Source organism: Pelophylax lessonae (genome assembly GCF_965119305.1).
Source record: "Pelophylax lessonae genome assembly, chromosome: 4".
Lineage (NCBI taxonomy): Eukaryota > Metazoa > Chordata > Amphibia > Anura > Ranidae > Pelophylax > Pelophylax lessonae.
In genome coordinates, this window is record NC_138771.1 from 608,587,315 (window position 1) to 608,601,008 (window position 13,694).

The window sequence follows — 13,694 nt, forward strand, 5'->3', positions numbered from 1 at the left end:
CTGCAAGATAGCCCTAAGTCTCTGATAGTGTTTTGAAAGGATGACCGCCAGGCTCTGTAGTTTTCAGGGCGGTCATTAAACTTTTCAAGTCCTTTGGTGACTAACTCGCGTCGTGCAAAGAACCTTGCAAAGTCTATGGTGGCTTGGTTAGCCTGTTGTGTGTTGTCATGGTAAGATGGCTGTGTGTAGTCATACCTTTTGCTGGCACCAAGCTGTCCTCTGATGTACCGTTCTGGCTTGGGCGTTGGTTCTGGAGGGCGATTAGAGGGTGATTCTATTATCCCACTTATGGGGAGTCTGTCGTAGGAGACGTCACTTTGCACGGATTTCTCCCGTTTGCAGACTTGGGGCTTGTCGCTGACTTGCGGCGGTACTGTGGAGTGTCTTTGGCTTGTCTCTTTGACGTCATCTTTGACACTGCTTGTTTTAAAGTGTTGATTGATGTAATCTGAAGTTTGTTGTAGAGAATTTGAAGTTTCAGCTGCTGGATCGAGAATATTGCTGCGTCTGCTGCGTTTACTTCTCGGGTATACAGCTAATTCTAAGGCTCCATGTACACGGGACGTTGTTAAAAGTCCCTTTGAATGCTGGAATTTTTAGGACGTTTGAAACGTCCGTTCGGTCGCGTTTGTACCCGCGTTTAGCGGGCGTTTAGCGGCGTTTGCGTTTAGAAGCGTTCCTAGAGGTCAAAAAAATGATTCCCCTTTAAAATGGAAAAACGCGAACGCTAAACGCGGGTCATCGCGTTCAGACACGTTCGGACGCGTTCAGACGCGTTCGGACGCGTTTGTGCGTTTGAAACGCCGGGAAACACACATTAGAACGCAAATAATTGCGTTATAAAAAGAGTCCCTGAACGCAACTGCCTTCAAATGACTGTAAACGACCCTGTGTACATGGACAGATAAGATAAAATGTAGATGGGTTCAGGGTCTTCTGAAAAAAACGCCCAACTGCTCCTAAACGACCATTTCCAGCGTCCCGTGTACATGGACCCTTAGGCGTCTGCTTCAGCTATGGCTGCTGCTACTTCCTTCTCTACGGCGAGTTTCTCTAGGGCTACTTCTAGGAGGGCTTCCTCTGCCTCTTTCTGCGTTTTTAGGAGGGCTTCCTCTGCCTTTGCTTTTAGGAGGGCTTCCTCTGTCTTTGCTTTTAGGAGAGCTTCCTCTGTCTCTTTTTTTATCCTTACTTTCTCCTGTTTAATCTGCATTTCTTGCTCAGCAAAGGCTGCTCGCGCCTTGGCGGCTTCAGCTTTCGCACGTGCTATGGCGAGTGCACTGCTTGAGGAGGAAGATCTAGAGGAGCTGGAAACTCGGAACCTTGTCTTGAGTGAGGATGTCTGGCTATGTGACATATTGCTTGCAGGAATGCTTGACTGTGTAGAGACTGCTGTATTGCATATGCAGATGACTGCGCTGGCAGGGTAGCAGGCCTCTGTATAGTCTCTGTCCTAAATCCCACTTGCTGGATAGCCGCTGTTTCACTGTTCTGTTCTCACACACGTATGCCCCAGGCATGTGCAGCTCAACATACAGCTAAACCTTTAATCCTGCAATAACCAGTCCTTTTGTAACTTAAGGCTTTATTCCAGAGATAGAATAGTGGTCACATGAACAGGTTACAAGTCAGAATGGATATGCGAATAGGATTGTGAATAGAGGTGAAACTGTGAATAAACAGATAAACATACAATCAGTGTACAAACACAAACAATATATGCATTGAGCATATAACTGACAGTTCTGAGCATACCAGCGATGCTTCAAAGGGGGGTTCAGGAATCTTCCCACAGCAACCTCAGACGCTGTCTGCTCCTTCCTGAGGTAAATCTAAAATGGAGATTCTCCTCAGAGAGGGGTGGAACTAATATCCAGCAATAGAGTACAGGAAGTACCATAAAGTACTGTACAACAGTCTATGTCACAGTGGCATCTTGTGGACCATATTGGTATTACAAGTTCCAATAGCATTAATTATTTCCTTATGCTGGAGGCATGACACTAGGCATGATGGAAATTGTAGTTCCTGAACAACTGGAGGGCCATAGTTTGGAGACCCCTGATCTAGGCAAACATTTAACCCTTCGAACGCCCCTGTTGTTAACACCTTCCCTGCCAGTGTCATTAGTACAGTAACAATGCAAATTTTTAGCACTGATTACTGTATTAGTTTTACTGGTCCCCCCAAAAGTGTCAAAAATGTCAGTTAGGTGTCTGATCTGTCCGCCATTCTAAAAATGCTAAAAATCGCTGATCGCCGTCATTACTAGAAAAAATAAAAGAAATAAAGAAAAATGACAAATCTGTCCCCTAGATTGTAGACACGATAACTTTTGCGCAAACCAATCAATATACACTTATTGGGATTTTTTTTTTACCAAAAATATGTAGCAGGATACAAATTGGCCGAAAATGAGGAAAAACATTTTTTTTTTTTTTTATTGGGAATGTTTTATAGCAGAAAGAATATTGTTTTTTTTTTTTTCAGAATTGTCGCTCATTTTTTGTTTATAGCGCATTTGTTTATAGCGCAAAAAAAAAAAAAAAACCGCAGAGGTAATTAAATACCACCAAGAGAAAGCTCTATTTCTGGGGAAAAAAAGGACATACATTTTATTTGGGTACAGTGTCGCATGACCGCGCAATTGTCAGTTAAAGTAATGCAGTGCTGTATCTCAAAAAATGGCCTGGTCATTAAGGGGGGTAAAACCTTCCGGTCCTTAAGTGGTTAAACAAAGTATCTTCACAAAGTGTCCTTTCTCAGCACTCCTTTTTAGCAACAGTCCAAGGCCAAAAAGATCTTCACAAAGGGTCCTTTAGCAGGATGCCTGCTAAAGGATGCCTGTGAACTAGGGGTTTGTCCCCTCCAGGTAGCAGCCCCTGGCTTTGTAGCAAAAGTTCTTTCTCCCAGGTGAAGAAACTGTAGCAGTTTTGCTGATCCCCATCTTCTTTTGCAAGGACAGAAGGTCATTTGGGAACAGGGCTCCTAGCCCTAACAGCAGCTTTAGTATCAAAGGGACTATTCAGACACACTAGCCCCTTTGTAACTCATCCAACTGATACAACAATTACTTCACGCTTGCTAGCCCCTTGGTAACTTTCCAGCTGAAATAAGAACTCAGCGCACCTCAGTAGTAATGATCAGGATGAGGTATGTGGATGATCTTGCCTTTAGAATCTCAGATACTAATGACCAAGGCTTTTTTTTCTCGGAGAATAGGTGCAGGTACTCCCCTCTTCTGAGTCACCCCTTGTCTCCACCCCCTACCCGCCTCCGAATGCTTTCCTTTGGTTCCACCCTCTCTACCCACCTCCCAGTACCCCCCTTTTAGAGAATACAGAACCAAGTATCATGTTGTGGTTCTAGGTAATTTGTATAGAATTTGTTAATGATAACTAGAAAAGCAGTAAACAAGATCACCTGGAATTAGCAACAATAGACCCCCCCCCCCCAACAATAGATCCCCCCAGCAACAATAAATCTTCCCCTGCAACAATAGAAAAAAAAAACAGTAAAATAGATCCCCTGCAATCAGCAACAATATCTCCCCAGCAACAATAAATCCTCCCCTGCAACAATCGCCCTTCCCCCAATAAATCCTCCACTGCAACAATAGCCCCCCCCCTCCCACAACAAAATGCCCTCCAGCAACAATAGATTTAACCCAGCAACAATAGATTCCCCGGCAGCCAGCATCAATAGGCCATTCAGCTCACCGCACTGACCCCAGCACCCCTTTGCCATTACATACATTCAGACTGGAGGTTCCGGAACTGCGTTCCCCCGCGTTCCCGATGAAAAAAAGCCCTGCTAATGGCCCAGGCTTGGCCTTTCCATCTGGGCGGTGGACCTTCACTTGGTCAATGTAGATGCACCTTCCCAGATTCCAATCTGCCTTGAGTGATAATAAGGTATCATAATTGAGGCTTGGACTGGTTCTGATGTGGTTTAGGGACATACAGGAAGTCCCAAACAGCTTCTTCACATCAGACCCCTCTCTAACGCTCGATTTCCTCCATTATCTCCCGAGCAGCGTATGGATAATCGTACCCGTACTCCATGGCCACCTTCTTCTGGACAAGGTGTTGGAAGTGTGAGAGCTTGGGGAGTTTTTGCCTGTCTCCTCTCCCACATAGGGTGTAAAGGGTCTCCACTTTCTTGATGAAGCTGACGTAGGCATCGTTCTTTGCCCGAGCCCGGGCATAGGTGCGAGGTGGGGATAGATCTGGGACCCTAGTGACTCTGCCCATGGCCCCAGACTAGCTGACTCTCCGGTGGTGGCTCCTCCTGCAAGGCAGATCTCTTTGGCGCGCACTCACCCGCGTGGTGCAATAACCCCTTCACTGCTGTTATACCACTGCTCAGCCTGCACAAATGGTACTGCAATGCAGATTGTGTTCTCTGCCACAGATACACATACATCTGCCTCTTCTGTCTGTACATGAGCTTCACATTCACTTTTCCATTCACAAGCCAACCGAACTCCCTCACTGCTGTTAGAAAATGTCCCGCTGTAGCCGGCTGCACGGCAGACATTTCCCTCCACAGCACATGTACAGACACAACCCCTGACGTGCCGATCCCCGCGTCCCGGGTCACTGCTTTCTTGACTATAACTTGAAAGCACACTAGCACAGGTTACTGTAAAGCTGATACGATTTTCTCCTACAATACAGCACATCCTTTCTCCATCGACACTCCAGCATTTTACTTGAGAAAACATAGTGTTTCCTATGTAAATGTCCAGTCATTGCCGATAGCAACCACTGCCGTGACCATGACTTGGATGCACACTTGCACTGATCACTGTAGAGCAGACATTACGTTCTCCACTGACACTCCAGTACTTTACTTGAGAAGACATAGTTGTAGGAAAAGAATTAGCCGCACATCCAGGGATTCCAATAGGTTTCAAATACCTTTATTTCCAAAAAGTTGCAAGTGATGACACCAAAGACACCAGCATGAAGTCTCGTAGACGCGTTTCACACATACATCTTGTGCTTAATCATTAGTAATTCTGGTAAGTAGACAGAATTCAAAACTTTACTCTCTCTCTAGCACCTACCTAGGAGGGAGCTACACAGCCATAAAGGGGTTAATAAAGTCTTTTTGCGTGACAGCACTTTGTAAAGCGATATAATATTTAAACAAAGGAAGCAACAAAATGTGAGATGTGAGGCTTCTGCATGGTCTTAACAGGGGAAATACACTTTTGATGTCTTGTGTTAATTTTAGTGGTAAATGTGTTATATATTTCTGTGACAGATCGCACCGGCAGCTAATAACCACTAATCTAAACAGGAACTTCACAAATTATTATATTAAACAGCACTTGTATTTTGGTAACAGCCATACCACTGTGAAAGGGGTAAAGAGGACACACAGTGATTGGTTCCAATGATGAAGATGCAAAACTTTCTAGGGGTTAACCACTGGAGAAGCCACTGATGTCTGGGTTCCCTGGTCCTAGTGATAACGTCCCTTCAGGCAATATTTCACCCACTGACACACCAAAGCTGAAGTAAAAGAAGTTTATTAGTGTGGCTTACCCTGCAGAGCAACTACTGGAAACTGCAAACAATGGCTAATAGCAGTTGTATCAGTAACAGTTTTCAAACCAGATATTATTAAACCTAATTTTGCAGGGTACCCAAAACCTGACTCAACAAAAAAGTCTGCACTTCCTAGGCTATGGCTTTTGGGGGAGCCCTAAATACGGGATGCATACACTCCTTATCCCTTTCCACTGTCTAGTGGTACACCTGTTGGCAGCCAGCGTTGGGGCCCAAGATTGTGTTGGAGCACTCTTAAAGTTTTTTGTAATTCCAACAGAAAAGAAAGTAATCCTCAAATCAAATTCCTGAGGGTCCCAAAATTGGGTGATACTGACTCTCTCAATAGGAAAGTAGCAAAGATGGCGACCAGCAGCCTCTAGCCACCAAGATGTTTATTGTGAAGTCTCCCCTCTCTTGTGGGCATCTGGGAAATTGGACTCATGATCAGGCTAGCTCCTGCAAACTCTGAGGGTGATGGCATCAAGCTGTTTTTACCCACAGCTCAGTGGGTCCCTCTGCTACATGGCATGCTTGGTGGTCCCTCCAGCATGTGGTCTTTGACAGGTACAACATTTCAGTCCCAATCCGGTAACACAGGGAACATGGGCAGTCACCAGCTTCAGCAGCACACCAGCAGATTCACCCTGTCTCTCCACATGAGAATGACTGCTCCTAAACCTGTATTTTCCAGACCTTTCCTCCTCTTCACTGCAATGTTCCCCTACTGTGACTTGTAGTCCCACACAGTCCCTTTCTGGATCAGGCTATCCTCCCCTGCAGTGGCAGTGGGACCCCAGCTGGGCTACATATTTAATTCTTGGCCCCGTTCCCACTAGAATGCAGTTCTGGAGAGCCACGTTCCTGTGGGGCTTTCCACACTGCATTCCAATTGCACTGACCTTGCGATCTGCTGTGGGGGTTAGTCTACAGTCATTGATATCCCAATCACAGGTTGCAAACGCAGTGCATCTGCCCACACTGGACTGCATGGTGCAAAAGTACCGTGCGATGCAGTTGGCATGTGTTTCAAAAAATAGTGCATGCACTACTTGTGGTCGGGTGTGGTGCCATTTCAGCCCATTCAAAATGATGCACTGCATGTGTGGTTCCTGTGCAATTCACATGCGGACCCCAGTGTGAATGGGCCATTAAAGTTCCCAAACTGTCACAACAAACTTTATACAAGTACCCTTTAGATTTCTGCATGCGTCTTCCTACAGCTTTCCAAATGCCCTGGGAGCCATATAACCCAGGACATCATAAAATGTAAATTTTGATCTTTACTGAGAAATTCAAGAGCTGGCTACCCTCGTCGCCCAATTACATACAGTGACTTGTATCCTTGTTATACATACAGTGTCCCATACTTCTCTATTATATGTAGTGCCTCATATCTCTGTTACATGCAGTGCCACATACCTCTCTATTATGTAAAGCCAGGATTGGATTAACCATTAGGCAAAATAAATATGTGCTTAGGGTGCCAAGGGAAGGGGGCACCACAGAGTTTCTCCCCTAGTTATCATGCCCTTAAAGGGGAACTTCGCTCTCCCAGTATTGACTATTTTTATCCAGTCTTCAGCATTCACTGGCCAGTGCGTTGGGGCCCAAATTCTGCATTGACATGCTCAATTTTAAAACCGTACTCCACGTGTGGGCCGAGCTGGCCCAAACAAACTATTTACTGTACTAACAGGTGCACTTATTGGGGGTGCCGTAATACATGTATGTACAGTATCATTAGCTACATAAGGTATACAGCGCTGTGTTCCGGCAATGGGACAAGGACTCCTTGTCTTACTCCCAGAACAAATAAGATTCAGCCTAAGCACTACTTTTTTTTTCCATTATTAATACAGACTTCCTCTGATTGGCAGGAGCATGGCATCATGATCTCCGCCTCAGCCAATCAGAGAAGGCTTTGTATTCATTCATAGAATACAAAGCTTTCTGTGAATGGATGAGCTTCACTCAGTCTGACTCTATTTTATTTTGAGAGTGGGATGGGAAGTCTCTATCCCACTGCCAGAACACGGAGTTGGTGACTGTATGTAGCTGAAGCCATATACACTTTATACAGCATTTTCAGTGCCCAGCAAGCACACCTGGTAGAGCAATAAATAGCTTGTGGGATAAAATAGAGTGGAGACTGAAAGCCAGGCCTTCTCATCCAACATCAGTGCCTGACCTCACAAATGCACTTCTGGAAGAATGGTCAAACATTCCCATAGACACACTCCTAAACCTTGTGGAGTCCCTTCCCAGAAGAGTTGAAGCTGTTATAGCTGTAAATGGTGGCCCAACTCAATATTGAACCCTACAGACTAAGACTGGGATGCCATTAACGTTCATGTGTGTGTAAAGGCAGGTGTCCCAATACTTTTGGTAATATAGTGTATATGTGCGCAAATTACTGCCCTCAAACATTTTCTATTTTTATTTTACAGCACTGAACCCATCACTGTATTACTGATCTTTATGCAACTATGTGCATTGTTCCATTGCTAACATAGATAACCTGCGTTTACTGTAGATCAGTAAAAAAAAGTGACATTTATTCATGTGTTAGAGGCCTTAACCACTTCTGGACCGGAAGGATTTGCCCCCTTAATGACCAGGCCATTTTTTGCGATACGGCACTGCGTTATTTTAACTGACAATTGTGCCGTCGTACGACGCTGTACCCAAATAAATTTGATGTCCTTTTTTCCCACAAATAGAGCTTTCTTTTGGTGGTATTTGATCACCTGTGCGATTTTTATTTTTTGCGCTATAAACAAACATTTTTTAATTTCTACTATAAAATATTCCCAATAAAAAAAAAATTTAAAAATCTAATTTTTTTCATCATTTTAGGCCAATTTGTATTCTGCTACATATTTTTGGTAAAAAAAAAATCCCAATAAGTGTATGGTAATTGGTTTGTGCAAAATGTATTGCGTCTACAAACTACGGGAAAGATTTATGTCATTTTATTTATTTATTTATTTTTTTACTAGTAATGGCGGCGATCAGCGATTTTTAGCAGGACTGCGACATTGCGGTGGACACATCAGACCCCTAACTGACATTCTTGACACTTTTGGGGGACCAGTGACATTACTACAGTAATCAGTGCTAAAAATATGCACTGTTACTGTAATAATGACACTGGCAGGGAAGGGGATAACACCAGGGGTGATCAAAGGGTTAAATGTGTCCCTAGGGGGTGCTTTCTAGCTGTGGGGGGGTTGGGCTTGCTGAATGAACAAAGAGACTTGTGTTCCTAAATAAGAGGAACAGAGGATTCCTGTTCATTACTGACAGAACAGCGGTTTGCCGTGGTTAAAACAGCAGATCGCTGTTCTGTCTCCATGGGGAGTGATTGTGGGTGCCCGGGGGATATCGTGGCTGCCAGACCCACTGACTGGCTCCCCCTGTAGCCAATCGCGCATGCGCGTGCCCCTACTAGCGGTCTTGCGAAACAACATACAGTTACGTCGTTTTGCGGGATAGAGCTGACTTGCCGCAGTGTATGTACTGCTGGCAGTCCGCAAGTGGTTAAAGGCAGTGGCGGCCCGTGCATAGGGGGCGCCAGGGCACCGCCCCCCCCCCCCCCCCACCCCTAAAAAAAAGAAAAAAAAATTACAAAAAGAACAAATAAAGTTTTGAAAAAAAAAAATTGTGTTCGCCGCTACACCGGCCTATGTGGTGGCTATGGGGGGGATGGGGTTTAAGACCCAGAAGAGGCGCCGATTGGCTGCCTTCTGGGGGCGTAACCTGGGCACAAGTCATCGCGCTTGGACACCCCCACTTTCCTGATATCCTGGCTGTGATTGGTCCAGTCTACAGCCTGGACCAATCATCATCCAGGACATCCCATGGCCCCATGCTGACCCCGCTGACGTCGCGTGCGTCAGTCACGCTGCCGCACCGATTGGAGTGTACACTGGACGCGGTGGACGGACGGTCACGGCGGGAGTGACGGCGGCACCGGCATTGCAGAGAGCGGAGACCGGAGAAGAGGAGAGGGAGAAGCCGCCGTGACTCACAGGGCTCCAGCCTCCAGGTAAGTGCACTGCTCTGTCGGGCACGCACGCATAGCTCTGCATTGGGGGACGTATACTGGTGGTCACTGGCTGCACTGGAGGCACGCACGCATAGCTCTGCATTGGGGGACGTATACTGGTGGTCACTGGCTGCACTGGAGGCACGCACGCATAGCTCTGCATTGGGGGACATATACTGGTGGTCACTGGCTGCACTGGAGGCACGCACGCATAGCTCTGCATTGGGGGACGTATACTGGTGGTCATTGGCTTCACTGGAGGCACGCACGCATAGCTCTGCATTGGGGGACATGTATACTGGTGGTCACTGGCTGCACTGGAGGCACGCACGCATAGCTCTGCATTGGGGGACGTATACTGGTGGTCACTGGCTGCACTGGAGGCACGCACGCATAGCTCTGCATTGAGGGACGTATACTGGTGGTCACTGGCTGCACTGGAGGCACGCACGCATAGCTCTGCATTGGGGACATGTATACTGGTGGTCACTGGCTGCATTGGAGGTACGCACGCATAGCTCTGCATTGGGGGACATGTATACTGGTGGTCACTGGCTGCACTGGAGGCACGCACGCATAGCTCTGCATTGGGGGACATGTATACTGGTGGTCACTGGCTGCACTGGAGGCACGCACGCATAGCTATGCATTGGGGGACATATATACTGGTGGCCACTGGCTGCACTGGAGGCACGCACGCATAGCTCTGCATTGGGGACATGTATGCTGGTGGTCACTCCATTGGAGGCACGCACGCATATCTCTGCATTGGGGACATGTACACTGGTGGTCACTGCATTGGAGGCACGCACGCATAGCTCTGCATTGGGGACATGTATACTGGTCACTGCATTGGGGACATGTATGCTGGTCACTATATTGAAGGGGGCATGTACTGTGGGGTTTGTGCTAGGGGCCTGTACTGTGGGGTTTATGCTAGAGGGCCTGTACTGTGGGGTTTGTGCTTGAGTTGTTTGAGCGGGGTTTGTGCTGGGGGGGTCTGTACTGTGGGGTTTGTGCCACTCTCAGTCCATGTATCCCATAATAGGATGTCTCTCACAGTATATCCCATAATAGGGCCCCTGTTCCCTATTATGGGATATACTAGTACTGATGGACCCCTTAATATGTGATATATTGGGAGAATTGGTTCACGCAAGCAAAATACAGGGGACAAAATGGGTGGAGTATATAAGGGGTGGGGCTTCTGAGAAATGGGAGGGGTCAAAATGGAAGGGCAGGGTCTTGCGCCCCCCCTATCTTAAAACTTCACCAGCCGCCACTGGTTAAAGGAGTTGTATAGTCAGAAGGTTTTTTATCTTAATGCATTCTATGCATTAAGATAAAAAACCTTCTGTGTGCATCAGCCCCTCCTCATACTTACCTGAGCCCCATCTCTATCCAGCGATGTCCACGAATGATTCAGCCGCCTCTCTCTCCTGATTGGCTGAGACACAGCAGCCGCGTCATTGGCTCCCGCTGCTGTAAATCAAAATCAGGAGAGAGAGAGGGAGGGGCTGAACGGCAGCTTCATGTCTGATTGGACAAACTGAGCTGCAGCTCAGCTCAGGTGCCCCCATAGCAAGCTGCTTGCTGTGGGGAAACTCAAAAGGGGGGAGGGCCAAGGAGCAGAGAAGAGAGACCCGAGAAGAGGAGGTCCGGGCAGCTTTCTGTGCAAAACCAACTGCACAGAGGGGGTAAGTATAACATGTTTGTTATTAACCACTTAAGCCCTGGAAGATTTTACCCCCTTCCTGACCAGGCCCTATTTCGGCACTGCGGGACAATTGCGCGGTCGTGCGGCGCTGTACCCAAATGAAATTGATGTCCTTTTTTTTCCCACAAACAGAGCTTTCTTTTGGTGGTATTTGATCACCTGTGCGATTTTTTGATCATGCGCTATAAACTGTATAGGGATGTGGCTGTTTGTGTAACTACAGAGATATACGATCCTACATAGCAGGACCGTATGATCTCTGCCCTTACACAGGGGAGAATGACAGGCGGCTTTGTTTACATTAGCCGCCTGCCTTTCTCCCTCTGTAGCGGATTTACCCCCCTTCATGACCAGGCCATTTTTTGCCATACGGCACTGCATTACTTTAACTGACAATTGCACGGTCGTGCGGCACTATACCCAAATAACATTTCTGTCATTTTTCCCACAAATATAGCTTTTTGATCACCTCTGCGGTTTTTAGCAAAAAAAAAAAAAACAAAAAAAAAAACGACAATTTAAAAAAAGAAAATTTTCCTTTCTGCTATAAAACATATTCAATAATAAAAAATACAAAAAATAAAATTTCTTCATAAATGTATGCCTATATGTATCATGTTTCTTGTGCAAAAAATCCCAATAAGTGGTTTGCGCAAAAGTTATAGCGTCTACAAACTATGGGATATTTTTATTTTTTATTTTTTTTTGCTAGTTATAGCGAGAAACAGCGACTTATAGTGGGACTGTGATATTGCTGTGGACATTCTGACACTAATTGACACTTTTTGGGGACCAGTGACACTTATACAGTGACCCAAGAATGAAAATGTAAAATATCAACATGGTCCTTAGGTGTTGTGTTGTATAATAATTATTTTTTCAGGCTTGTTTCTCTATTTATGTTTACCTGTTGATCCTGCCAGTAACACAATTCATTTAAAAATTGCAAGCTGAAATAAAAAATGGTCAAAAAACAGTGATTTTCCATTTTAGGCAAAGTTGCCGAACAATAAATACCTTGTTTATAGATGGTTGGGCGGCTGGTTAACCTATATTAGATAACCACAGATCTTGATATGATAAAGCACAGATTCTAGACATTTCCTTTTACCAATGTCTTTCAGCTCTATATTTTAAATGTTACATCATACTGTATGTAATACAGAAACTGGTTGTACGTAGGGTTGTCACCTCATCCCTTTAAACCAGGACACATATTATTTACACAGGTTCTGTGGCTGATTAAGGTGGTAATTAAACTCACTTAGTGCGTTATGTGCATTATATCAGCCCCAGAACCTGAGTAATTTGTATGTGTCCTGGATTAAAGGGATGAGGTAGTAACCCTAGTGTACGCCAATTATTTTGCCTGATCGTTGTCTTCCTGTCTGATTATTGTCTTCCTGTCTAAAGCCAGTTTGAATCTCAGCCGGTTCAGCAGGGACTGTCTGAGCTTTGAACAATGTATATGGGCAGACTGAATGAACCCAAGTTGATTGATTAATCAACTTGGGTATAACCAGCATGTTTTCATGTGATTATTTACAGCACCTATAGCCACTAGCAATAATCCCTGTATGCTCTCCCACCGGAAAGGATTCCCCATCAACACTGACTGAGGGAATCAAGCAATTTTCTTTCCTGCAACCCGCCATCTATGGCCAGCTTACATTTCTGATCATTGTCTTCTGCATGTTGCCCAACCTGTCCTATCACCTGTGCTCTACCTGTACACTACCCAACCTGCCTGATCATTGTCTTCCTGAGCAACACCCAACCAATCTAATCGTTGTCTTCCTCTGCACTACCTAACCTATCTAATCGTTGTCTTCCTCTGCACTACCCAACCTATCTAATCGCTGTCTTCTTGTGCACTACCCAACCTGTCTGATTATTGTGATCCTGTGCACTGTTTAACCTGTCTGATCATTGTGTTCCTGTACACTACCCAACCTGCCTGATAATTGTCTTCCTGTGCACTACCCAACCTATCTAATCGTTGTCTTCCTCTGCACTACCCAACGTTTCTGATCATGGTCATTCTGTGCACTCCCCAACCTGCCTGATTGTTGTCTTCCTGTGCACTACCCAACCTGCCTGATCGCTGTTTTCCTGTGCACCACCCAACCTGTCTGATCGTTGTCTTCCTGTGTACTATGCAATTTTAATGATCAGGTTCATCCTGTGCACTACCCAACCTGCCTGATTGTTGTCTTCCTGTGCACTACCCAACCTATCTAATCGTTGTCTTCCTGTGCACTACCCAACCTATCTAATCGTTGTCTTCCTGTGCACTACCCATCCTATCTAATCGTTGTCTTCTTGTGCACTACCCAACCTGTCTGATTGTTGTCTTCCTGTGCACTGTTTA